At 44.3% G+C, this 24,139-nt stretch overlaps 1 long non-coding RNA gene across 1 annotated transcript in view; it reads left to right on the top strand.

Moving 5' to 3' along the window:
* The first annotated feature begins 2,503 nt into the window (after positions 1–2,503).
* Positions 2,504–24,139, top strand: part of LOC148684215 (uncharacterized) — a 91,721-nt gene continuing 70,085 nt past the window's right edge. Inside the window, exon 1 of the long non-coding RNA XR_015946325.1 lies at positions 2,504–2,661. This is a non-coding gene — a long non-coding RNA (uncharacterized LOC148684215). The remainder of the gene's footprint in view (positions 2,662–24,139) is intronic.

Raw genomic sequence — 24,139 nt, 5'->3', positions numbered from 1 at the left:
AACATGCTGCTTGGCCCTGAGCCAACTTCTTTCACTTTTAACTCCCCCCCCCAATTTCAGCCTGAATTTTCTGCATGCCTCTGTCTTTGTTTGCCTTATGGTGAAAGCACATGGTACTGCATGTAGATAGACTGACAGTGAAGAGATATAGGAGGACATATTTTCAGCTTGGGCAATGAGATGCACATGTCTCATTAACAAGAAGAGGACCAGTATTGCTTCTCCCCACCCCACTAAATAAATCTACTAGCAGAAAGCCTATCCCCTGATGAGCAACAGATGGGGTTTCCATAATGGCTCATTACCTCCTTGCTTTGTCATGCTGCTAAAATGAAATGAAACGTTATTTATGGTTAGAAATGATGCACAAGATTCCTACACAACTTCCCCCCACTGTTGTTGTTGTTGTTGTTGTTGTTTTGGATGAGCTTCCATTCCAAAACTTCTCCTGGGACTAACAATTTTGAGGAGCTGGCAAAGGGCCCGTTGGGAATTGCAGAAGTGCCCCTTCTGTCTAACTTTTTAAAAATCTCAAGTCTCCAAAGTTAAGCAAAAAAAACTGGAAATCTGCACATTCAGAACAGAAAAGCTGCCACTTGTCCCCAAATGCCTTTTGTCAGTCGTCCTCTCGTCTGCGATTGGGAAGGGCTATTACGTTTGAATGGCTGCAGAAAGAACTAACCACCAACGATGGATTTGGTTGGGAACGTGTCATTTAGGGCAAGGTTGGGCAACAGCTGCGATCTGCGAGCCACAATGAATGTGGATAATGAGCTTGGGAGCTGTGGCTGATTGGCATATTTGTTGTGGCATGCCGTTAGCATAATGCAAGTACCGCTTTCACAGATGAGTTTGATGTCAACCCAGAGTCAGTCAAGCATTCCAAGATTTGTGTCTCTGCAAAATGAACGGGCTCCAAATACATTGCAAATACTAAAAGTTAACAGTCCACAACCATTTGAAGGAACTTGCTTGAAGTTGCATATGGATGTGCAACAAAACACCCCTACAACCCAGCTCTCATCCAATTTACAAAAAAGAAACAAAAATGCCTGGTCTAGAATCGTAGAGTTGGAAAGGGACCTCAAGGGCACTCTAGTCCAACCCCCTGCAATGCAGGAATCTTTTGCCCAAGTGGAGTAGGTTTAGCTTGGAAAAGAGGAGACTTCAAATATCTCAAGGGCCGTTACATGGAAGAGAGAACAAGCTTGTTTTCTCCTGCTCTGGAGGATAGGACTCGGACCAATGGCTTCAAGTTGCAAGAAAGGAGATTCCAACTAAACATGAGGGAAAACTTTCTGACGATAAGAGCTGTTCATCAGCGGAAATGACTCCCTGAGGAGGTTGTGGATTCTCCTTCCTTGGAGGTTTTGAAGCAGAGGTTGGGTGGCCATCTGTCATGGATGCTTTAGCTGAGATTCCTGCAACACAGGGGGCTAAACTAGACGACCGCTGGGGTCCCTTCCAACCCTACAATTCTATGAATGTGGGGCTCAAACCCGCAACCCTGAGATTAAGAGCCTCATGTTCATCCCAGGGAGTAAACAGGACCCACGCAGCAGCCCTATTTGTGTCTCTCCAAGCCCCTCCAAGACTATTGGGAGCGATTCCAGCATCGCAGCTTTCGAAATATACTAAGATCCTGCTTGATTGTACCAAATGACCATCAAAGTCTGGCATCCTGTTTCCCACAGTGATTAAGCTGATGTCCTGGAAAAGCCCACAAGCAGGACATGGGGGCAATGGCCTTGCCCTGCGACTGCCCCCCAGCAGCTGGGACACGAGAGGCATAATAGCACCAAGCCAGCCAAATATTCAGATGATTTAATCGCGCTTGCCCAGGAAGTATCTGACCTAAGCGAAGCAAAGTTTGCTCGCTTCCCTCAGAAATCTAAATAGGGGTGATCAGCTCTTTTTCATATTTTTAACCTTGGCTGCGGTTCCTTGGACTCACTGAATCTGGGCGGAAGGAACCCCGCTCTGCCTGCTGCTGGGGGAGTCTCCATGTAAAGCAGCCAACTGGATTGGCAGCTGAATCTAACTTCAACACCTGTGGCTGGCAGGTTAGTTTAGGTGAGCCACGTCAGGCTGTGAAGCACACCTCACTCTCCAACAAAGGGGGAATAACTGGAAAGCAGTGCAGCTCTGCTATGAATCACTGCCCTTCATCCTTATAGTGACCTCCTGGCTCTTTTCATTTCTTCCCATGTGTCTTTATAGCACTGCAATGCAGCAGTCAAAGATTAATATATTCCCTACGTGCACTTGTGCTGAAATATCCTTCCAGATTTGTGGGAAAATGCCTCCTGCAGATTGTTTAGCATATAATGCATAGGTGATCACCGGATATTCTGCATGTTTCCTCTCTGTGCTGATTAGAAAGGAGCATAATAAATAGATGGGAGAATTGGCGATGGGGGATTTTGCTTTTGCTGAATATGTTCAAATGGTGTTCCTTCCTGTTGTTCAGTCACATGCTTTCCTGGGTTTCAGATTCTGCCAGAAGAATGAGCTCTGGGCCAAGCAAACGCCTGCAAAACAAAGATTAAACGAAAGATAATCTCTACATGGTGCTCTTTGTTCTGAAGTGGTTTCCTGAAAACGTCCCAAGATGATTGATCCAAGATGACTCATCCAAGATGACAGCTCAGTAAATCTCAGGTATTTCGAGTCAAGGACGCAGCACAATTGTGTCTCTGATGATCCAGGTAGTTTGGGAAAGTTTTCACTGAAGCAGCTTCATCATGCAAATATTCCTTGGCAGGAAAAATTGTACGAGGGAAAACAAAGGATTCCACCCCTGCGTAGTGGTGGAGAGAGCCAGTGTGGTGTAGTGGTTCAGAGTGGTAGACTCGTAATCTGGGGAACCGGGTTCGCGTCTCTGCTCCTCCACATGCAGCTGCTGGGTGACCTTGGGCTAGTCACACTTCTTTGAAGTCTCTCAGCCCCACTCACCTCACAGAGTGTTTGTTGTGGGGGAGGAAGGGAAAGGAGAATGTTAGCCACTTTGAGACTGAGCGGGATATCAAATCCAAACTACTACTCTTCTTCTTCTTCTTCTTCTTCTTCTTCTTCTTCTTCTTCTTCTTCTTCTTCTTCTTCTTCTTCTTCTTCTTCTTCTTCTTCTTCTTCTGCGTAGGTGCTATTTAACACCTGATAAATTATCCAAAATGTATATGAAGGTTCCTAATAACTGCTGGGAGTGCAAACAAACAAGTGGTCCTTGTTTTGGTACAGTATGTGGTAGAACTGTAAGAAACCGAGGGAATTTTTGGAAATGATATATGATGAGATTTTTTAAAAAGATGCTTAAAGTGATTACACCAAAAGCAACGGCCCTGAAGCTTTTCCCCCCTAGAAATTATACGGTCAAAAGTTCCAAGTTCTAAAAAAGATGGTTAAGTTGTTTATGCACGAAACTACAGCAGCCAGGATTCTCTATTCACCAAAAAAAAAGAAAGGATAAGCAAGGTTAAAGGTAAAGGTAAAGGGGCCCCTGACCATCAGGTCCAGTTGTGTCCGACTCTGGGGTTGCGGCACTCATCTCGCTGCTAACAACTAAAATAAGAGAACTTAATAATAACTGTTTTATGGAAGAATGAAAGGTTTTTTTTAAGACTGTTTAAAGAACTGTTACAATACGATGAATTTGCAAGCAGGATTTGAACTGCGAGCAACAGAAATAATTAGAGATAATTGTATTATATTGATAAAAGAAAATAAAAAATTATTATGTACTGGAATTCCATGTGAAATTTGTGGAGGATACACACACACACACACACACACACACACACACACACACACACACATACACACACACCAAAGCCCCCACCTTCCAGCTTAGTTCAGGATTTTGAACTAATTTTTGTTAGAGCATCAGTCACTAAGTGCACATGACCTGGTTCCCAGGGCAACAGGCGTTGCAACCAACGAGTGGATGTGGAACTCAAGTGGGTGGGTCATCTAGTTTTCTGGGGACCCATTTTTGGGGAGACCTCAGCGGTTACCACAACTACTACAACTAATCCAGAATGTGGCAGCTAGACTGGTGACAGGGGGTGGCTGCCGAGACCATATAACACCGGTCCCAAAAGACCTACATTGGCTCCCAGGACGTTTCTGAGCACAATTCAAACTGTTGGTGCTGATCTTTAAAGCCCTAAACGGCCTCGGTCCAGTATACCTGAAGGAGTGTCTCCACCCCCATCGTTCAACCTGGACACTGAGGTCCACTGAGAAGTGAGGTTGCAGGGAACCAGGCAGAGGGCCGTCTCGGTAGTGGCGCCCGCCCTGTGGAACACCCTCCCATCAGATGTCAAGGAGATAAAGAACTACCTGACTTTTAGAAGACATCTGAAGGCAGCCCTGCTTAGGGAAGTTTTTAATGTTTGATCTTTTTATTGTGTTTTTAATATTCTGTTGGGAGCTGCTCAGAGTGGCTGGGGAAACCCAGCCAGATGGGCTGGGTATAATTAATGAATTTACTACTACTACTACGAATTATCTGGCTCTGCCTGTTGAGCTCAGTGACGAGAATGGAAAAGCCATTCCATTTCTGGTCTCTGTCAGATTTGCAACTGATCCCACTCAAAGGCCTTCCAAATTCATAACATTAAAGTACTCTCTCTCTCTCTCTCTCTCTCTCTCTCTCACACACACACACACACACACACACACACACACACACACACAGAGAGAGAGAGAGAGAGAGAGAGAGAGAGAGAGAGAGAGAGAGAGAGCTATTTTAACATTAATATAGTCTTCTTCTGTCCCATGAAATTATACCGGCTCAGAAGGTGCCAGGTTCCTGTCTGTTTAACATTTGGGGCACACTTCAATCCATTAAGAGTGTGTGTGTGTGTGTGTGTGTGTGTGTGCTCTGGCACTCGCTGGTGGTTGCACTGAAACTGTCCCAAGAAAAGTCCCTGCCCCCCCCCGCCTTCTTTCCAAGCGGCTGCTTATTAGCCACATGGTGAGCACTATTATGCTGCAGCTCAGCTTTTAATAAATCATTGGCCACTTGGCGCTGATGAGGCTGCCGGCCTCTGGGTGTTCAAAGCACTGTCTGCAAGAGGGAAATAAACAGGGAGCCATTGCGCACAGGGGAGGGGGGAGGGGGCTGCTAGCAGTGGTGTGTGTTATCTTAAAATCTGGTCAAAGCCCAATGTTGAGGTGATGGCTTATTCTGCAATCTGCACCTTTGGTGTTTCACAGCTGCAGTTCTGGCATCCAATTGTAACTGGACTCGGGGTGACGTAATGCATGCGGGGAATCTGGGAACCGAGAATGAGGAATACGGATAGTTAATATGAAAGCAGTGGCAATAGGTCAAGGCAATGCTGGAAGGGCCCGTAAGGTGGAACTCATTTGCAGAGGTGCTCCAGTACAGGCGTCAGAATAATTAGCGTGCCATTTTATGACAGCTCACACAGCCTCTACCGTAACAAGAGGCATGCCATTTCCTCGCTGCATCGGTCAGATAATGGAGAAAGAAATCTGTGCTAAATATATGAAAGAATCATTTGCCACCTCTAAGCTGAAGGTGAGAGGAGAAGGTTGAAAAGTACCTTCCGCTGGATTCGAAGGTACAGTGGAACCTCGGTTTATGAACACCTCGGTTTACGAATTTTCGGTTTACGAACGCCGCGGACCCACCTGGAACGGATTAATTCACTTTCCATTACTTTCCATGGGAAAGTTCGCTTCAGTTTATGAACGCTTCAGTTTATGAACAGACTTCCAGAACCAATTGTGTTCATAAACTGAGGTACCACTGTATACAACCAACAACCTAATCTGGATTTATGTCCCCGCTGCAGGAAGTGTAAAGAATACTGAACTGGGCAGACTAATGGTCCGACTCCATTGCACTGTTTCTCAAACTTGGGTCTCCAGCTGCTGTTGGACTACAACTCCCATCATCCCTGATCACTGCTCCAGCTAGCGAGGGATGATGGGAGTTGTAGTCCAACAACAGCTGGAGACCAAGTTTGAGAAGTACTGAAAGGCTAGCTTCTTATGTAAACAATAGGGCTGCCATACGTCCGGATTTTCCCGGACATTACCAGGATTTCAAAGGTGGAATTGATGTTGGGGGGATTTCTGAAAGGTGGTGCATTGTCCTAGATCTTAGGCAAGCTCAACAACTTTTGGGGTGTCCTGGTTTTTTTCTCTTTGGCACCCCATCCAATGCTGATTTATTACAGTGATACCTCTGGTTACGAATTTAATTCGTTCCAGAGGTATGTTCTTAAGCTGAAATCATTACTATCCCAAGGCATGCTTTCGTTAATGGGGTCTCCTGCTGCCTGTGCGCCTTCGGCACACAACTTCTGTTTGCATCCTGAGGCAAAGTTCACAACCAGGAGCAGCTACTTCCGGGTTAGCGGAGCTCGTAACCTGAAGCGTTTGTAACCAGAGGTACCACTGTAAATACTTTTAAAAAGTGGTGGACCTAAGAAAAATTGATTTTTATGAATAAGACCTGTTTGAAATTCTCACAAGCAGTCCTGGATCTTAGGCAAGATAGCATTTTTGTAAGAAAAAGCTCAACAACTTTGGACGTTTCTTTAAAAGAAAAGCTCAACAACTTTTTCAACAAGCCCATGCACATATTGCTTCCCCATTTACCCTTGCCTCTGCTCTTTCCCTCTTATACTCCTTCCTCTCTAGGAATATTCAGTAGTCACCCAGGGTGGGTGAAATCGGTCCAGGGCCTGAGGATACTGGGTGACAGAGGCTTCAACTTGCAATTCAGAGGGTCTCCACATGTGGCAGTCACACACAAACCCAAAGGCTTCCATTCGCCGAGATGGCGAAAATTGGCATGTTTAATAAGAGAAAACCCATTTTTAACATTTGTTAAAAATTGGAAACCTATCATAGGCTTTTTGCATGAAAAATAAAAATAATAAAAGATATTTGGATTTGAGGATTGAAGATAATGTTTGTCTATAGTGGATATGTTGGGTGTTATCCTGGACTGGACAAAATTAATATTGCTTTTATATAGCAGACAGATGAAGAATCGGAAGTTCTTTACTTTCTGAATCTTATTGTTCTATATTTGTCTTTTAACCTCTTTCTTTTAACCTTTTTTATTTATTTACTTCTCTTTATTCCCCACCCCACCCATCTTTTAATGTTTTTATTCCCTCTAGATCAGGCACGCCCAAACTCGGCCCTCCAGCTGTTTTGAGACTACAACTCCCATCATCCCTGACCACTGTTCCTGTTAGCTAGAGATGATGGGAGTTGTAGTCCCAAAACAGCTGGAGGGCCGAGTTTGGGGGTGCCTGATCTAGATCGAAGTCATAGTTTGGATAAAAAGGGGGGTGGGAGAGGTATGATTAAACTTTGTAATTTTCTCTATAAACCTTAATAAAAATTTATTTATTTTTTAAAAAATGATCAGCTAAGTATTCCAGTCTGTGTAGAAATGCAGTCAATGTGGGTGCACGATCAATAGCCATTTGCAGGGGAGATTTAGGAATGGATGTACAAGAAACAGCACTCTGCATGTGTTGACTTTTGATAACGCTCCATTACAAAATGAAGTCTTGAAGATTTGGGAAAGTCTACCTTCCTCTGGGGGAAATTGAGGGATAAGGGAACCTGTGATCCGCCTCCAGGTGGGGAACTCTGACACTCCATCTCCCATTAGCTTCGGCCACCATGGCCAGCAGTAATGAATGATAGGAGCTGTAGTCCAGCAACTTATGGAGGGCCACCAATACTCTATCCTGCGCCTGTTGTTTGTCCCACCTGGTGCATAGAGCTCATAGCTGCCAAGTCCGGATCGTAAAGATCCGGGATCGGCAGCGCGCGCACGACCGGAAGTTGCGTGACGCAACTTCCGGTGGCGCTTCGCCCTTCTATGGGCACCAGAAAATGGCGGCGCCAGCGCCGGAAGTCGCTTCCGCGCATGACCGAAAACACGTAAAAGCGACTTCCGGCGCCGGCGCCGCCATTTTCTGATGCCCATAGAAGGGCGAAGCGCCACCGGAAGTCGTGTCACGCAACTTCCGGTCATGCGCGGAAGCGACTTCCGGCGCCGGCGCCACCATTTTCTGGTGCCCATAGAAGGGCAAAGCGGCACCAGAAAAATGGCCGCCGGGAAGAATCGAATTTAAGGGATAATGCCGGGATTTTCTGCCAAACGGGAGACCGCCGGGAAACGGTGAGAAAAAAGGGGTTTTCCCGGCGGATACGGGATACTTGGCAGCTATGATAGAGCTATTCTGTGACTGATACAGAGATACGCTGCATCTGAACTTGAAGCGGTTCACTTTTTACAACAGGACTGTTAGCTGAATTAGTATGTACAGTACTCATTTCAATGGCATGCCTGTATTTGTGCTTTGAATCTTAAAAATGCACAAAGCAGATGTCCCCATAAAAGCCCCCTTTCTTCCTATTTTTTTATTTCTTTCTTCTTAGAACATTTAGCCACTATACCAGACTGTAGTTCACAAATCAATTCCATTGTGATTATTTGTCTCTTTTATACAGCCAAGCAACAATCCTTCAAGCCGTCGGCGCTATTTTCAGCCACAGGATCATAGGAAAGCTGCCTAGTGTTTTTTAAATGCACAAGCTTGCATTTAACATTCACCACAGATTTGCCTTTCCACGAATTCCTAGCCCATATAGCACAAAGCCAAACGCTACTTTATTGGGGAGGGGGGGGTAATGCTGTATTGTACCAAATGCCATGATGCTCCTCCTTGCTAAATATTCTGGCCAAGCAGGCACCATTTCTTCAGCACAATTATTGTGCATGCCGCGCCCTTAGTTAGAAAAGCAATGCAAGTTGAGGCCAGTATTTGGGATTAGGATTATATATACATTACACTGAATATCAAGCTCTTGGCTCGATCTTAGCAGTGTTTTCCTTACACATTAGTCAAACCATTTATTATTTGCTTCTACAAGTTCACAGTTTCTCCATAGATAGACCAAGTTGAGAGTAAAGGTAAAGGGTAAAGGGACCCCTGAAAGTTAGGTCCAGTCGCGGGGTTGCGGCGCGCATCTTGCTTTACTGGCCGAGGGAGCCGGCGTACAGCTTCCGGGTCATGTGGCCAGCATGACTAAGCCACTTCTGGCGAAACAGAGCAGTGCACGGAAATGCCGTTTACCTTCCCGCCAGAGCGGTACCTATTTACAGTATCTACTTGCACTGTGCGCTTTCGAACTGCTAGGTTGCCAGGTGCTGGGATTGAGCAACGGGAGCTCACCCCGTTGCGGGGATTCGAACAATCGACCTTCTGATCGCCAAACCCTTGGGCTCAGTGGTTTAGACCACAGCGCCACCCGCATGCCTAAGTTGAAAGTACTCCTCCCTTTTTTCAGGGCCATATTCTGAAGTGAGCAAGGGCTGAGAAGCCAATAGAATTGTAGAATTGGAAGGTACGTCCCCCTGCAATGCAGGAATCTTTTGCCTAACATGGGGTTCAAACCCACCACCCTGAGATTAACAGTCTTATGCTCTACCAACTGAGCTATCCCAGCATATATATCGAGAACAACAAGTAAACAGGCAAAGGGTTCTTCAAATGCCTCCATGCTAGGAATGGGCAAATAATCCATTCAATCTAGAATTGGGCTAAATTACTGATATCTATCTATATCTCAAAATAACTCTCCCTCCCTGAGCCAATTTGAAAATCCAGAAACCGTGTCATACCAGCCTCCTCCTTACAACCTCCTCACACACCCCACAAGCTGCCCAAACTCCAAAATGAACCCCCGCCCCAAACACAAGGACTTGAGCCGCACTTTGAGTCCACATTTACAACTGATCTGTCAGTTGAGTGATCAGAGGATGAATGACCACTGGGAGGAAGGCAGAGAGTATAAATGCCATGGCGCACCTGCAGCAACACAACCAGACGCCTTCATCTGCCCCAGCTGCAACAGAACAGGTCTCTCCTGCGTTGGTTCCCTACAACCACAGCAAGCGCTGCAATCTTCCAACACTCCCAAAGGCATCACTCCGCCATTGTCTCCTGAGATAGTTGGGCCAGTGCCTTTGGGGTTTGACCCAGAGGTACTGTCCTGCTGCAGCAGAATTCATTCAACAAACAAACAAACAAACAGCAAGGCATCCTTCATAGGTACCCTTTTATCAGGGTCTTGCCTGTTTATTTAAGGTCAGTGAACCCTTAAGGTCAGGATTCCATCAAAGCCATTAAAACAGGGATGAGGAAACTGTGTCCTCCTTATATTTGTTGGACTACAATTCCCAGCATGCCTTCTTGTTTTCCATGCTGGCTGAGGCTGGTGGGAATTTGAGTCTACCAACTTCTTAAGACTGGTCCAGGTCCCCCGTCTCTGCATTAAAGGCACTTAGAAGGCCTACTATCTTGTCCGATTGCCAAAATATTTGCGATATCAACGTACCATCTGGTGACCGCTCACATCATTAAGCAAAGGTGCTTTATGAGAAAAAGATATATGGCAACAGCAAATGGTTAGTAATTGAATTTGAAGGAATCATTGGCGGCTTTCCAGAGCTGCGCTAGCAGTAGTTAACCCTGCGGAAGCTAAGCAAAACCATCAATTAATCCATTAATATTTGTTTGTCTGTTATGTGAGTGCCCTGCCCTTCTGCCAAGATATTCAGAGCAGCAACATACATGAGATTTCCACTTTAGGGATGCAAACAAATGGGCTGCCCAGGCATAACTTGGAAGATTCTGTTATCCCTCTTATTGTCAATCTGCTCTACAGCCCCCCCCCCAAAAAAAGCCACTTGCAGATCAATAAAAACAACAGTTCCTGCCTTCGGACGACAGTCTAAAACAGTGATGGCCAAACTCGGCCCTCCAGCTGTTTTGGGACTACAACTCCCAGCATCCCTAGATAACAGGACCAGTGGTCAGGGATGATGGGAATTGTAGTCCCAAAACAGCTGGAGGGCTGAGTTTGGCCATCACTGGTCTAAAAGGCGCAGTATAGAAAGTAAACGTATCAGGAGGGAGGAGGAAATAAATGAATGAGAAATGGAGAGCCAAAACCGACAGATCCATCCACCCTTGCTCAGGGGCCAGTTCTTACTTAAAATTCATACTTAGAATTATAGAATTGTAGAGCTGGAAGGGACTCTCAGGATCATCTAGTCCAGGGGTGGTCAACTTCCAAGAGACTGCGATCTACTCACAGAGTTAAAAACTGGCAGTGATCTACCCCTTTTGGGGGGGGGGTTCAGGTTGAGGTTGTTGAGCTTTTTTTAGGAAGGAAAGCCATCCATGTTTTAGAGGGTTTGGGTTAAAGTTGAGCGTTTTTTTAGGAAAGAAAGCCCTGTTTGGGGGGCTTCAGGGCAAAGATGTAGAGCTTTTTTAGGGGAGCCAAAGTTGCTGAGCTGCTTTGGGGAGAGCCAGTGATCTACCACAGATGTCCAGTGATCTACCAGTAGATCACGATCTACCTGTTGGACATGCCTGATCTAGTCCAACCCCCTGCAATGCAGAACTATGCAGCTGTTCCATACGGGGACCAATTCTGCAGCATTGGCATTATCAGCACTATGCTCTAACCAACTGAGCTATCTCTGACATTTGCAGTGTGGTTCTCCAGCAAAGGAATGTGTACCAAAATGTATACTAATGAAGGATATGCATATATTTTAGAAAAGAACAACACAAAATATGTGTGTGTTATGATAAATTCACAGGGGCGATTCAGAGCTGCATTTGCCTAATTTTTCTTTCTTTCTTTTTTTAAAAGGTTGTTTTATTGCTAAAGCTGTATTACAATATTTGAGGGTACAATTCCTCAAATGTAATCATAGTAAACTTAAACTTATTTATTTTAGCTCTGCATTGTGGCCACCGGTTTGAAGAGTTTTTCCTGAACAAGTTGGCTATTATCCTTTTCTGAATGGCCAGTACAACACACACACACACACACACACACACACACACACACACATTTCCAGTTAATTCAGTACAATGTGACCTCAGCAATTCTCAACATCAGGTTACTAGCATGAAGTTCTGAACTTTTACAATTCCTGGCAGGAATCCCCACAAATACTAGAACAACCAAGGCCCCATTTTACAGGACTGGAATTCCAAGAAGCCATATAACTTCTAGGAATGTTGCTATATAACATTTTCACATTTGAGGGAAATCATAGCAATGAAATAATGCTCTCCACACGGCCAAAGTTTTAAAAATGAGACAGCAACACTTTACTGAAGCCTATCGAAGAAAGCGATGGCCATATTTTATGCCAGGGGGTAGACAACCTAAGGCCCGTGGGCCGGATGTGGCCCAATCGCCGTCTCAATCCGGCCCGCGGACGGTCCGGGAATCAGCGTGTTTTTACATGAGTAGAATGTGTCCTTTTATTTAAAATGCATCTCTGGGTTATTTGTGGGGCATAGGAATTTGTTCATTATTTTTTTCAAAATATAGTCCGGCCCCCCACATGGTCTGAGAGAGGGTGGACCAGCCCACGACTGAAAAAGCTTGCCGACCCCTGTTTTATGCCATTGGAGGGGGTGGGGGAGAAGCATCACCTAAATTGAATGCAGTAGCCCAACCCACAGATCTTGTAATGCTTTTGAATCTTTCAGACTGTTTCACTGTGCTCTAGGCCACATGACTGTCTTTCTCTGAAGACCAAGATCGGCGGCAGAAAAATAAGTGTTTCAAGCAGAAGCAACTAGACTCAGTTTCCAGAATCTCCAGTCAAATGGACAACTGTACTATCTACCATTGTGAATGGGCCAAGGGTTACTAGCATGGAGCCTACAAATGTTGTCGAACTACAACTCTTGCCATCCACATGTATTGACCATTCTGGCTGCATACCACTAGGCCTGAAAACAAGAGACTGCAACACAATGTCTGCCCCTGCGCACACACAAACACAATGTGTGCACGCGCACACACACACATGCCTTCCTGGGTGCCACAATCCGGGTTTCAAGCAAGTATTCCTTGGTGAGAGAACCCCAGCAGAAATTTTAAATCACAAAACATGCAGCAAACTACAGCATGAAAATATAAGGCTGTTCAACCTTTAAAACTATGCCTTGTGAGTTCCAAAACTCAAAACTCTTTCCCAAAGCTTAGAAAAGCAGCAAGTTTGGTTAAGTTAGAGATGGTCTACTTACAAACTCCTCAATTCACATGCTTTTCCCATGCAGCATTCATGTTGCCCAGGCAGTAAACTTGGCTTAGCTACAATAGTGAGAGTCCCTAAATTACTGGTATAGGAACTCATGAGTGGCTTCACCTGCTGAATTCATCAGGTGGGCTGGAGGGCAGCAATGGCTTGATTACCTAGTTCCTCCCAAGGTGAGCCAAGCCCTCCAGGACAGCTTACTCTATGGTATTAACCCCTTAATGTCTTAATCAGACTTTAGCACGTTGGTTATCCCACGCTTTTCTCCTCCTCCCTGATGCTCCCCACAATTGAGTGAGTAGTGGATGTTTAACGATTTGTAGAGTTGTAAGGCAGAATGTGAGTGTGATGTGTAGTGAATCAGGTTGTGCCTTGGTAGACGGGAGCATGAAGAGGAAAGGGATCCCCGACTCTAGAGATGTTTCAAAATGTGCTGCTGTGTTATAGCTTTGCATGGCATTGTCGTCTCTCGATTTCATCGTTTGTTATATATACTGTATTTGTTGTTTGACCACTTAGTGATGGTCTTTAGTATGAAGTGGTGTGTATATATATATATATATATATATATATATATATATATATATATATGAGAGAGAGAGACTTATCCTCTATTATCTTATCAGTCGGTGGTGACATGATGGTTGTGTACGTCCTCCAGGATTGGAAGCCGTATTCCTCTAGTTGCTAGAAACAGCAAGTTTCAGCAAGGTCTTGCTTGTGAGTTCCCATGGGCATCTTCTGAGAACAGGATGCTGGACTAGGTAAAGGTAAAGGGACCCCTGACCATTAGGTCCAGTCGTGACCGACTCTGGGGTTGCGCGCTCATCTCGCATTATTGGCCGAGGGAGCCGGCGTATAGCTTCCAGGGCATGTGGCCAGCATGACAAAGCCGCTTCTGGCAAACCAGAGCAGCACATGGAAACGCCGTTTACCTTTCCGCTGTAGCGGTTCCTATTTATCTACTTGCATTTTGATGTGCTTTCGAACTGCTACCGGTAGGTTGGCAGGAGCTGGGACCAAGCAATGGGAGCTCACCCCGTCACAGGGATTCGAACCGCCGACCTTCTGATCAGTAAGCCCTAGGCTCAGTGGTTTAACCACAGCGCCACCTGGGTCCCTGATGCTGGACTAGATGAGCCTTAATTAATACAGCTGGGCTTTTCTTATGCTCTTAATCTTGCCCACAAATCTCTAAACAAAACAGTAGTGGGGAGGCAGTGGTAGGTTGAACTGTTTGTGATTGTTTCAAGCAGATCTTATAAATAAAATCCATTATTCTTAGGGCCACCACTTTTTAAAGGTATTTAATAAATCAGCATTAGGTAGGGTTGCCAAAAATAAAAACCAGGACACCCCAAAAGTTGTTGAGCTTGCCTAAGATCCAGGACAAAGCGCCACATTCCAGACATTTCCCCCAGACCTCAATTCCGCCTTTGGAATCCCAGTAATGCCCAGGAAAAATCTGTACATATGGCAACCCTGCATTTGAACAGTTGGGCTGTGGGGGACAGACGAAGCAATGAAATACCCTGAGGGGACTTGGAAAAGAGCAATTAATTTGGGAGTACTGTAGTAGGATTAGGGGAAAGGAACAATTCTTTCTGTGGGAAATAACCAAGAGACAAATGTATTTCCAAGGTTGGGGGAGTGGGAAAAAGAGGAATTAATTCGAAGGTGGGGTTAGGGAATGAACAACCATTTATTGAGTGCAGGTGAGAGGAAAAGAGCCATGAATTCAGAACTGTGTGTTTGTTGCTATGAAGGAGAGAAAATGTAGCAGCAGTGAATTGTTTTCATATACAGTATGAAGGTTGGGGATGGCATTTATAATACTGCAAATGCTGGCTAAAAAGTTGGTAGAGACCCCCCCCCCTTCCATGTGATGCCAGAATTCAGGAAGACTCGCACACCTGAGGAAATTGATTGGTGGTGGGTTCAAAACAGACTCAATGTTTTTTCAGAGAGTTTGGCTAATCGGAGATAACTGAATGGTGTTTTTGCATATGCTCGGGGCAATCTTTTTTTCTTTTCTTTTTTCAAAATCCCCAATGAGTATTCTATTCAGTTCTTTTCTTCTAGAAAAAAAGTGTCGCTACAGCGTACCCCTGAGTACTCCCAGGAAAAAACACTGGTTTTATAATAATTCAAGGAGTGAACCCACTGGGAGCATCTTGTTGACCAAGGTGCCCTTCAAATCTGGTAAAAGGTAAAGGGACCCCTTACCATTAGATCCAGTCATGACCGACTCTGGGGTTGCGGCGCTCATCTCGCGTTATTGGCCGAGGGAGCCGGCATACAGCTTCCGGGTCATGTGGCCAGCATGACTAAGCCGCTTCTGGCGAACCAGAGCAGCACACGGAAACACCGTTTACCTTCCCCGCTGTAGCGGTACCTATTTATCTACTTGCACTTTGAGGTGCTTTCGAACTGCTAGGTTGGCAGGAGCTGGGACCGAGCAACGGGAGCTCACCCCGTTGCGGGGATTCAAACCACTGACCTTTAACCCACAGCGCCATCTGCGTCCCAAATCTGGAGCTGATAGTAAATAGATTTGATTCAGCCATAACATACAGAGCACACAAGTAACTGTTCCCATAACATAATAATCTATTGCAGCCTCAGATTTACAGACCACCCCCTAAAGCTTGCTAGGAACCACTGCTTCAGTCCTAACCCCATTTACCTGGGAATAAACCTAATGGAACTCAATGGTTTGGGTTGTTGACATGGTTTGGATTGTACTGTAAACTGTAAAAGTATTACTACCGGTAGGAACTGTGCTGCACTGCATTCAGTAGGATTAATACCAGTAAGTATCTTTAAGAGTATAGCTTCAGGCTGCAACCCCAATTCCCCATTCAGTAGAGGAAACTCTACTACTGAATTAAATCGGACTTACTTCTGAGTAAGCATGATCAGGATTGTGCTGTCACTCTCTTTTGCATTTGCCTACTTTCTGAGTCTTAGCTTCCATCCACAAAAAGTTTTATCACTTGCGATTCGGTTAAGCAAAACTTGGATAGGAACAGCTGGAGGAACACCTGCCGCAAGGCCTTTGATCTATTGAAATGCCACAACAGCTCCTAACGCTTGGGAAGTTTGCCTGGGGCAGGAAGCAGGCATGTAGGAAGCTTGATGCTGTCCAGCCGTTTCACTGTTTCTGTTGGTCTGCACTGTGTTGACATAGCAACTGCAATGGTAGGTAAATTTGTCATCCTGATGTGTCAAATGGAGCTGTGAGACTGGGCTCACTACATGTTCTGCCGCGTTGCGTGGTCTGCAGGTGTCTCTCAATATCTTTCCTAAAACAAAGCAGATAAAACCCTCATTCCTCAGGTTTCATTGCTGTATCTTCAACGTTGTTGCTATTATTATTATTATTATTATTATTATTATTATTATTATTATTATTTTATACTCCACCCATCTGGCTGGGTTTCCCCAGCCACTCTGGGCAGCTTCCAGCAAAATATAAAAACACAATGAAACATCAAACGTTACAAACTTCCCAATACAGGGCTGCCTTCAGACGTCTCCTAAAAGCTGCGTAGTTCTTTATATCCTTGACATCTGATGGGAGGGCGTTGTAACGTAGCATGGCCTACCATCGATATAGTTGGCAAGCATTTCATTTTTGCTTAATTTTTATTGCTGAATACATATACTCTCTAACACAGATGCCTAATGCAATTGCAAAGCTATGACTGGAAAATAACAGAATGGTTGTCCCTGGGCCCAGACTGTTTTTATTGCAGGTGCATGCAGCAACTTGTCCTTAGGGCTTCAAAAGTGCATTTGAAGCAGATTCATACTGAACTGCCCAGCCATCATCCTACTTTAACCATTGCTGTTTTGTGCTTTCCCAGTGTTCCTGCATTGTTGCATTCACACACCATCCATTCCATTGTCTGTTGCTGTCATCCCCAACACCATCAAAAGCACAAATCATAAGGAATGCAGAATAAAAAGGACCTATGGAGCAGGATCCCTCTTATTTAGGGCTGCCATACTTTTGGGATTTCCCAGACGTATCCGGGATTCATCCGTCAAAAATAGGCCAGAATTTCTGAAAAGTGGTAAAAAATGTACAGGAAAACTTGGGTGTATGGCAACCCATGTTTGAAGTGTTGGTTTTTTGGTGAGTTTCCTTAAATTTGGAGTTTTTGCAAAAAAAAAAAACTTGGCCCCAAAATAAAAGCAAAAAAAAAGTTTGACAACTTTTGTGTCCGTATTCTCACTTTTTGAAATACCCTACTCTTAATGTAAATGGTTGTCTCCAAACCAAAAGCCATGGCAGCAGGTTTTTCTGCAATCTTAGCATCACTATTGCTGGATTCCAACTCAGCGTTATGAGTCCTGAGCCCTGCTTGTGATCAAGGATGGACTGGCAAGCTAAGACTGATGAGGAGGAAGCAGAAGGGAGCTGAATCGTGGGAACTGGGAGTGGAGGATGGATGTTCTCTCTTCCACTCCTTTGCATAGTGAAAAGCTTCATTGAAAGCTGAAAGGGGCATTGACCACTGCAGGGGATGGCTGAGCTAAAGGCAGCAGAGGCTGAACCGCAGTCGGAAGGGGAGGGCTCATCTTGGTCGCCAAGGACCAGAAGGTGCCTCCATAGACTCTCCCACCCCGATTGAATGTGGGTTTACAAACTCAACATTCTCAGAAGGCAAAAGAGCTTCATCTTAAAAAGCTTGGCATGAAGGGCATGGGAAGTTATTAGGACATATTTGTCGCTTCTCTTCAGTTCTTAAATTCTTGCCCACCTCATGAACTCTTGACTCCTCCTGCTATGCCTACTACTGAGCTTGTGCCATTACTTGTCTGAATAAAGATCTGTGTCTTACACACAGGTAAGAGTCGTTGTGTTTTGGGAGGCAGCCAGGACAGACAATGTACGATGGGCAGGAATACAGCATCTCATACCCGATGCAATAAATTGTCCTCATGCATAATAAATCTATCTGCATTCACATTCCTAGCAGATTTCTCAAAATTGGACGCAGTAATAAAACTTCGAAACTGTAAAGTAGACTCGGGGTAATAAAAAAATTAAAAATGAAGCAGCTTGTAACAATGAGTGACTTGGTATTTCCTGGGAAAAAATTGGATGCAAAGGCAAGATGAAGAACAGATGGAAACTTCCATATATATTATGAATAAACAGCAGCATAGTAAGGAGAACATAATCTTTGACACTAACCATTGGGCATGGTGGCAAGGGTGGATGGGAGTTGGAGTTGATTTCCCATCCCTGGCTCAGAGACGCACCAGGCAGTCAGGGAGCTAGAAAAACTTTATTATCTCTCTTAGGAAACTCGTGAATCCACCTAGATACCACTCAATCCAGTTGCCCCTAGTGACTGAACAACAGAATGATGCTATTGTTAATTATTAGATTTTATATCTCATCCTTCCTTTCACACACACTTCCTACACACACACACACACACACACACACACACACACACACACACACACGTCTTCCTGAACTGAACAAGCATTTGGCAAAAGGCCTGCTCCAAGCTGCCAGTTTTTATAATGAGTTTTGTTTAAAGCTTGCCTAAGTGTGTCATGTTGGCCATATGGTTGCCATCTTTGGTTTCCTAGTTCCGGCACCTTTAACGTGAGGGAGATGGATCTCTCTGCTGGCCATTAGGAAAGGGCTTGTCCCGCTTGCCTTGACCCACCCTCCAGCCCTTGGAGCTTTCAGAAGGAAGTTGCTATCACGGCCATTATGTGAATGTGTCTTGTGATGATCTGAGTGGAAGACGACTATGAGTCATAAGGGTGGGTGGTTGTGAATTCAGCAGTGTTTTGTTTGGTTTTGGCCGTTAGTTTGTGAATGTTGTTAATACTGTTTTGTGCATTATGAGCGCTCTTAACAGTTTGTTAATTTTAAAATACGACTTTTCTTGTGGTTGTACTGTTTGATCTATATATTTTTTAAAGTTGTTTTGTTAAGAATGTTTTATAGAAGGTGGCTCTTTTATGGATGATTTGTTAGTTATTTTCTGCAATTCATGTTGCAAGTGCGATGTTCTACTATGGTTATTTGCTGTATGTAAGCCTCTTTGTGACTCACGGGAGTGAAAAGAGGCACAGAAATACAGGGGTAGCTTGGGAGTCGAATGGCTTGGCTCCCAAACGCCGCAAACCCGGAAGTGAGTGTTCCGGTTTGCGAATGTTTTTTGGAAGCCAAACGTCCGACATGGCTTCCGTGCCTTCCGTTTGAGTGCAGGAAGCTCCTGCAGCCAATTGGAAGTCGCGCCTTGTTTTTCCAGCCATTTCGGGAGTCGAACGGACTCCCATAATTGATTGAATCTGAGAACCAAGTACTGCTGTATAATAAACAAATGAAATAATTTCAGTGCGTACTTTATGGCTCAGCATAGAGATGCAGAGGTGGCGAAAGCTGCACATGTTGGAATTTCTGCCTGTCATGCCGACGTTAAAGGCCCAAGTGCCCTAGCTTTAAAAATAAAATAAAATTCAAAATTACAAAACAGTGTTCTATAACAGAACAGCTCTTTAGGAGACTTCCTTCCAGATTGATTGAAAGTGGCAGAGAGAGCCCATGTGCCCTCTTCCTATTTATTCTATTTAAATAACCATTAGTTCCTCCCGCCCTCACGCTAGACATTAATTAAGCACTAATGTCTGATTCTATTCAAGCTGGAATCCCTCAGGCTTTTTATAAAAAAAACCCCGCTATTTACTTTTAAGGACGCAGATCATGACTGTAACTTTGTGGGAAACACAAGTATACAAAAACTTATTGGACTGACCAAAGCCCCACCTTTCTGATGCCACTGATAAGGTGTTCCTTCTCACCTTTCACCGGACAAGAAGATTTTCATCCAGGCTGTGGAACCCCAAGAAGGTTGAGAATTTAGCAGAAGAATTCTTTTTTTTCCTGGGTCTCATTAGCGTTGCCTACCAAGGGTCCCTTCATAATTAGTGGTGAAGGTGACCACCTGGAATCAATTCACAGAGGCAGCCAACTGTGGTATTTTCCAATTTCCGAATCCCCAGGCAGGCATCTGCCATCATTATTCCAGCATCCTCTTGAGCCTGCTATCAACACGGTGTTTTGTAATGTCCTGTGTAGTATCATTTCTCCTGGGCGCCATCATTGTCCTTCTGAAGATGTGCTTTACTAACAAGGTGCAAAGTGGTGGATAATGAATGTGCAAGATTATTAAATGTGGGACTCGGAATATGTGATTAAATACACCTAAAATGCAAATAGCAACCAAATGCACAGCAAGAATGTGTTGATGTGGTTCTTCCCAAGGGCTGGCATGAATAAATGAAGAGCAGTGGGGAATCATAAAATCTGGTAGACACTTTCCTTTTCTTTCAAGGATGCATGTAAATACTCACTTGCTTCAGGACTAGGTGTGAGTAACGAGACCGAGAGTGGTGATAATAATATTTATTATTTATACCCTGCCCATCTGGCTGGGTTTCCCCAGCCACTCTGGGCAGCTTCCAACAGACAGAATATTAAAAACACGATAAAACATCAAACATTAAAAACTTCCCTAAACAGGGCTGCCTTCAGATGTCCTCTAAAAGTCAGGTAGTTCTTTATTTCCTAGACATCTGATGGGAGGGCGTTCCACAGGGCGGGTGCCACTACCGAAAAGGCCCTCTGCCTGGTTCCCTGGAACTTGGCTTCTCGCAACGAAGGAACCGCCAGAAGGCCCTCGGCGCTGGACCTCAGTGTCCGGGTTGAACGATGGGGATGGAGACGCTGAAGCCGTTTAGGGCTTTAAAGGTCTGCACCAACACTTTGAATTGTGCTTGGAAACATGGGAGTTTGGGGAAGGCACAATGCCAATCTGTGCACCCTCTCCTTTAATGTGATTGGGCAAATTGCATGTTTTATTATAATTATAATCTCCCATCATCTGAAGATTACAGAGCAGTTAACAATATAAAAACACAAAAATACATACCATAATAACAAATGAAAACAATACCCCCCCCCAGTTTAAAAGGACATAGATGGTTTAATAAGCCAAAAGCATGGGAGAAGTGGAATGTTTCTTCTGTCTAGCACAAAATATTTTAGGCACAAGAAACTATAACTGTCCTGTCCAGTTTGGCCCTGAAAGAGAGCCTAAGTATGTGAAAGAAAGAGATTTGATGGCAGACATGACCTGCCTGGGAAGGATAATTTCATGAACTTTTTTTTTTAAAAAAAATGAATTAAAGTCCAGCCAAGGATATGTACAGTTTTAGAAATGTTTTTGGTTGGAAAACTGCATTGCAAAATTCTGAGAAGTGTGAGTATTGAAGGACAGCTGTCCTTTGGTTCGTGTATTGATTCAGGAATTGGGCCGGTTCATGTTAAAATGTAAATCAAATGTGCCTCACAACTCTGAAAAGCAAAAAGACTGCTGTTGTCTCTGCCACACAAGTCCTTGTAGCTTAAAAGGTTGATCACACATGTCTTCATTTAAAAAAGGAGGGAGAGAGGGAGAGGGGATTTCTGTTTTCCTTCGAGGGAATGTGGGGTGTAAGTGTAAAAATAAAGGAATAAATATGCACAAGGGCATGAAACCTTGTTTCAGAAATAGAGGGAATGTTGATAGTCTTTGCCACTGATTATATTTCCTCCCAGTTAAATGCACATTCTCTCTCTCTCTCTTGACTGGATATGCAATTGAGCTACAGTGGCCAGTCTAGAGATATTAAAACTTGTGCTAAGATGCCCTAACACTGAAAGGCACCGGTGCATTTTCAACTAGCGGAAAGCATCGGAGAGGGATTCTCTGTGCTGAAACAAAGGCAGCTGTGCTCATTGTGAAGGAACACGAATAGTCACAAAAGGGACCGAGAACCCCACTCTAGCCTTCCTATGAAAAACATCTGCAGAACAGTTTGCAAGAAGGGTGGAGAATGTCACAAGTGACAATAGGCTCAAAAAAGCCTATTTATGTCTCATGGGCGTGGGAGGGAATGCTTGTTTAAGATGAAAGCAATACGGAAGGGGAAGGACTTGTGTTTAGATGTTCTGCCATTTCCGAAATGAATCAGTGGCAGGAGGGGGGGCGGCAGTCAGGGATAGAGGAAAACTCCTAAAAGAATCCCAAGCAATTTAACTCTTATCCTAGCGATATGGAAAATCCCTGCTCAAATATCCTGGAACAAAGAGGCGATTCACTGTGTCTAAGTGTATAGATACTTGTGGTTAAGTGATGGATAAATTTTGAAGCTTTGTACGTTCAGAGGTTCAGTACAGGGTTGGGGAATTGCTTATCCAAACCCTGGTTGCGTATACATTACAGTTTAGACCTATTACTGTGGACCTAGTGGGCTCCCACTGCAGCTGCTCGAAGCAGAGTACGCATGAAGCTAGCCCACAGTCCACATGCATCCTGCAGCAGATTCTTGGGGAAATACTGCTGCTCGATTAATTTCCCTTCAAACCCAGCTTCTATCTGATTTGAAAGCGCAAAACCATGGTTAAGTTGAGGTGCATACATTTGAGACCTATGTCGAGGAGGAGTTAGGGGATGAGGTGGGTGGCAGACATGGGGAAACCAATCAGACAATAGGCACTGAGTGAATACATCCATGCCCCATCTTTGGTGTGTTCAGCAAGGTAAGGTAAAGGTAAAGGACCCCTGGACGGTTAAGTCCAGTCAAAGGCGACTCTGGGGTTGCGGCGCTCATCTCTCTTTCAGGCTGAGGGAGCTGGCATTTGTCCACAGACAGCTTTCCGGGTCATGTGGCCAGCATGTTTAAACCGCTTCTGGCGCAACAGAACACTGTGACGGAAACCAGAGCACACATAAACACAGTTTCCCTTCCCACTGCAGCAGTACCTATTTATCTATTTGTACTGGTGTGCTTTCAAATTGCTAGGTTAGCAGAAGCTGGGACAGAGCAATGGGAGCTCACCCTGTCGCAGGGATTCGAACTGCTGACGTGATTGGCAAGCCCAAGAGGCTCAGTGTTTTAGACCACAGCGCCACCCACACTTTTTAACCTTTAGCTAGCAAGGTAAGAATGTGGCTTGAAACACAGCCTGGAAGAAATGACCTACAGTACTAGCTTGTGTTGCAGAGTAGGGGGTGGAATGCAAAGATTTGATTGGAGTGGCCATGTAAAATGGTGACACCTTTATTATTTATTTATTTTATCTATTTATTAAGTTTACCTACAGGGCAGTATAAAAACACAAAATAATAAAAATAACATAATAATGAAACAAGCAATACTCCCCAAAAAAATATTTAAATGTTTCCACAATAGGTAGGAGAATGCATACAGGGGCATTATTTACTGTGTTTATTGAAATGGAAGTATCTTACATTAAAATGCATTCTAATAAAACAGAGGTGCGCTCATTTATATTTATGCAATTATTTAATATACTTCTGTATGTATGCACATTGAAAATAGTTTCTTTACTTCCATTAAAAAAGTCTGCTTACAAAAAAACCCAAACCTCATAGAATTAAACCCTGATTGAATTAAACACCCTCCCTGGTCCTGCAAGTCAGCTCTTCAGCATAACTTGCCCTCCCCGCCCCCTGCACAACTGCAGATTGTGATGGAAGGAAAGGAGTCTAGAGCGTGATTGTGCTCAGAGTGGAGGATGAGATGCAGTGCTAATGCCTCTGCTAATTACTTAAAAATACTAATAGTTCATTAAGTTTGCAGCAGCAGTGAGGCTCCTGGTGGGCAGGTGAGAGGTGCCTTTTGGCATAACTAATACTAGGTTTTGCCTCCCCATCCCCACTTTTTGTCTGATGTCTGTTCTTTCAATGAAAATCAGTGCTAAGCTCTAGCAGCATTGTAATTTGTTCAAGGCTTTTCTGCAGGCAACCTGCTTAATTGGAAAGCTTGAGCTTGCCTTTTGTATATTCTAAATATGTTAGCATTTTGAAGTTTTGATATATTTTTGAGTTCTTTGATACTGCACTCGCACGTTGAAATGTAAGGCTTGTTAGGGTGCCTAGGGTATCTCAGTAGTTTTCT

The sequence above is a fragment of the Zootoca vivipara genome, chromosome 11, assembly GCF_965207765.1.
Source record: "Zootoca vivipara chromosome 11, rZooViv2.hap1.1, whole genome shotgun sequence".
In the NCBI taxonomy this organism is placed as follows: Eukaryota; Metazoa; Chordata; class Lepidosauria; order Squamata; family Lacertidae; genus Zootoca; species Zootoca vivipara.
This window is presented reverse-complemented; position numbering and strand designations above follow the sequence as displayed.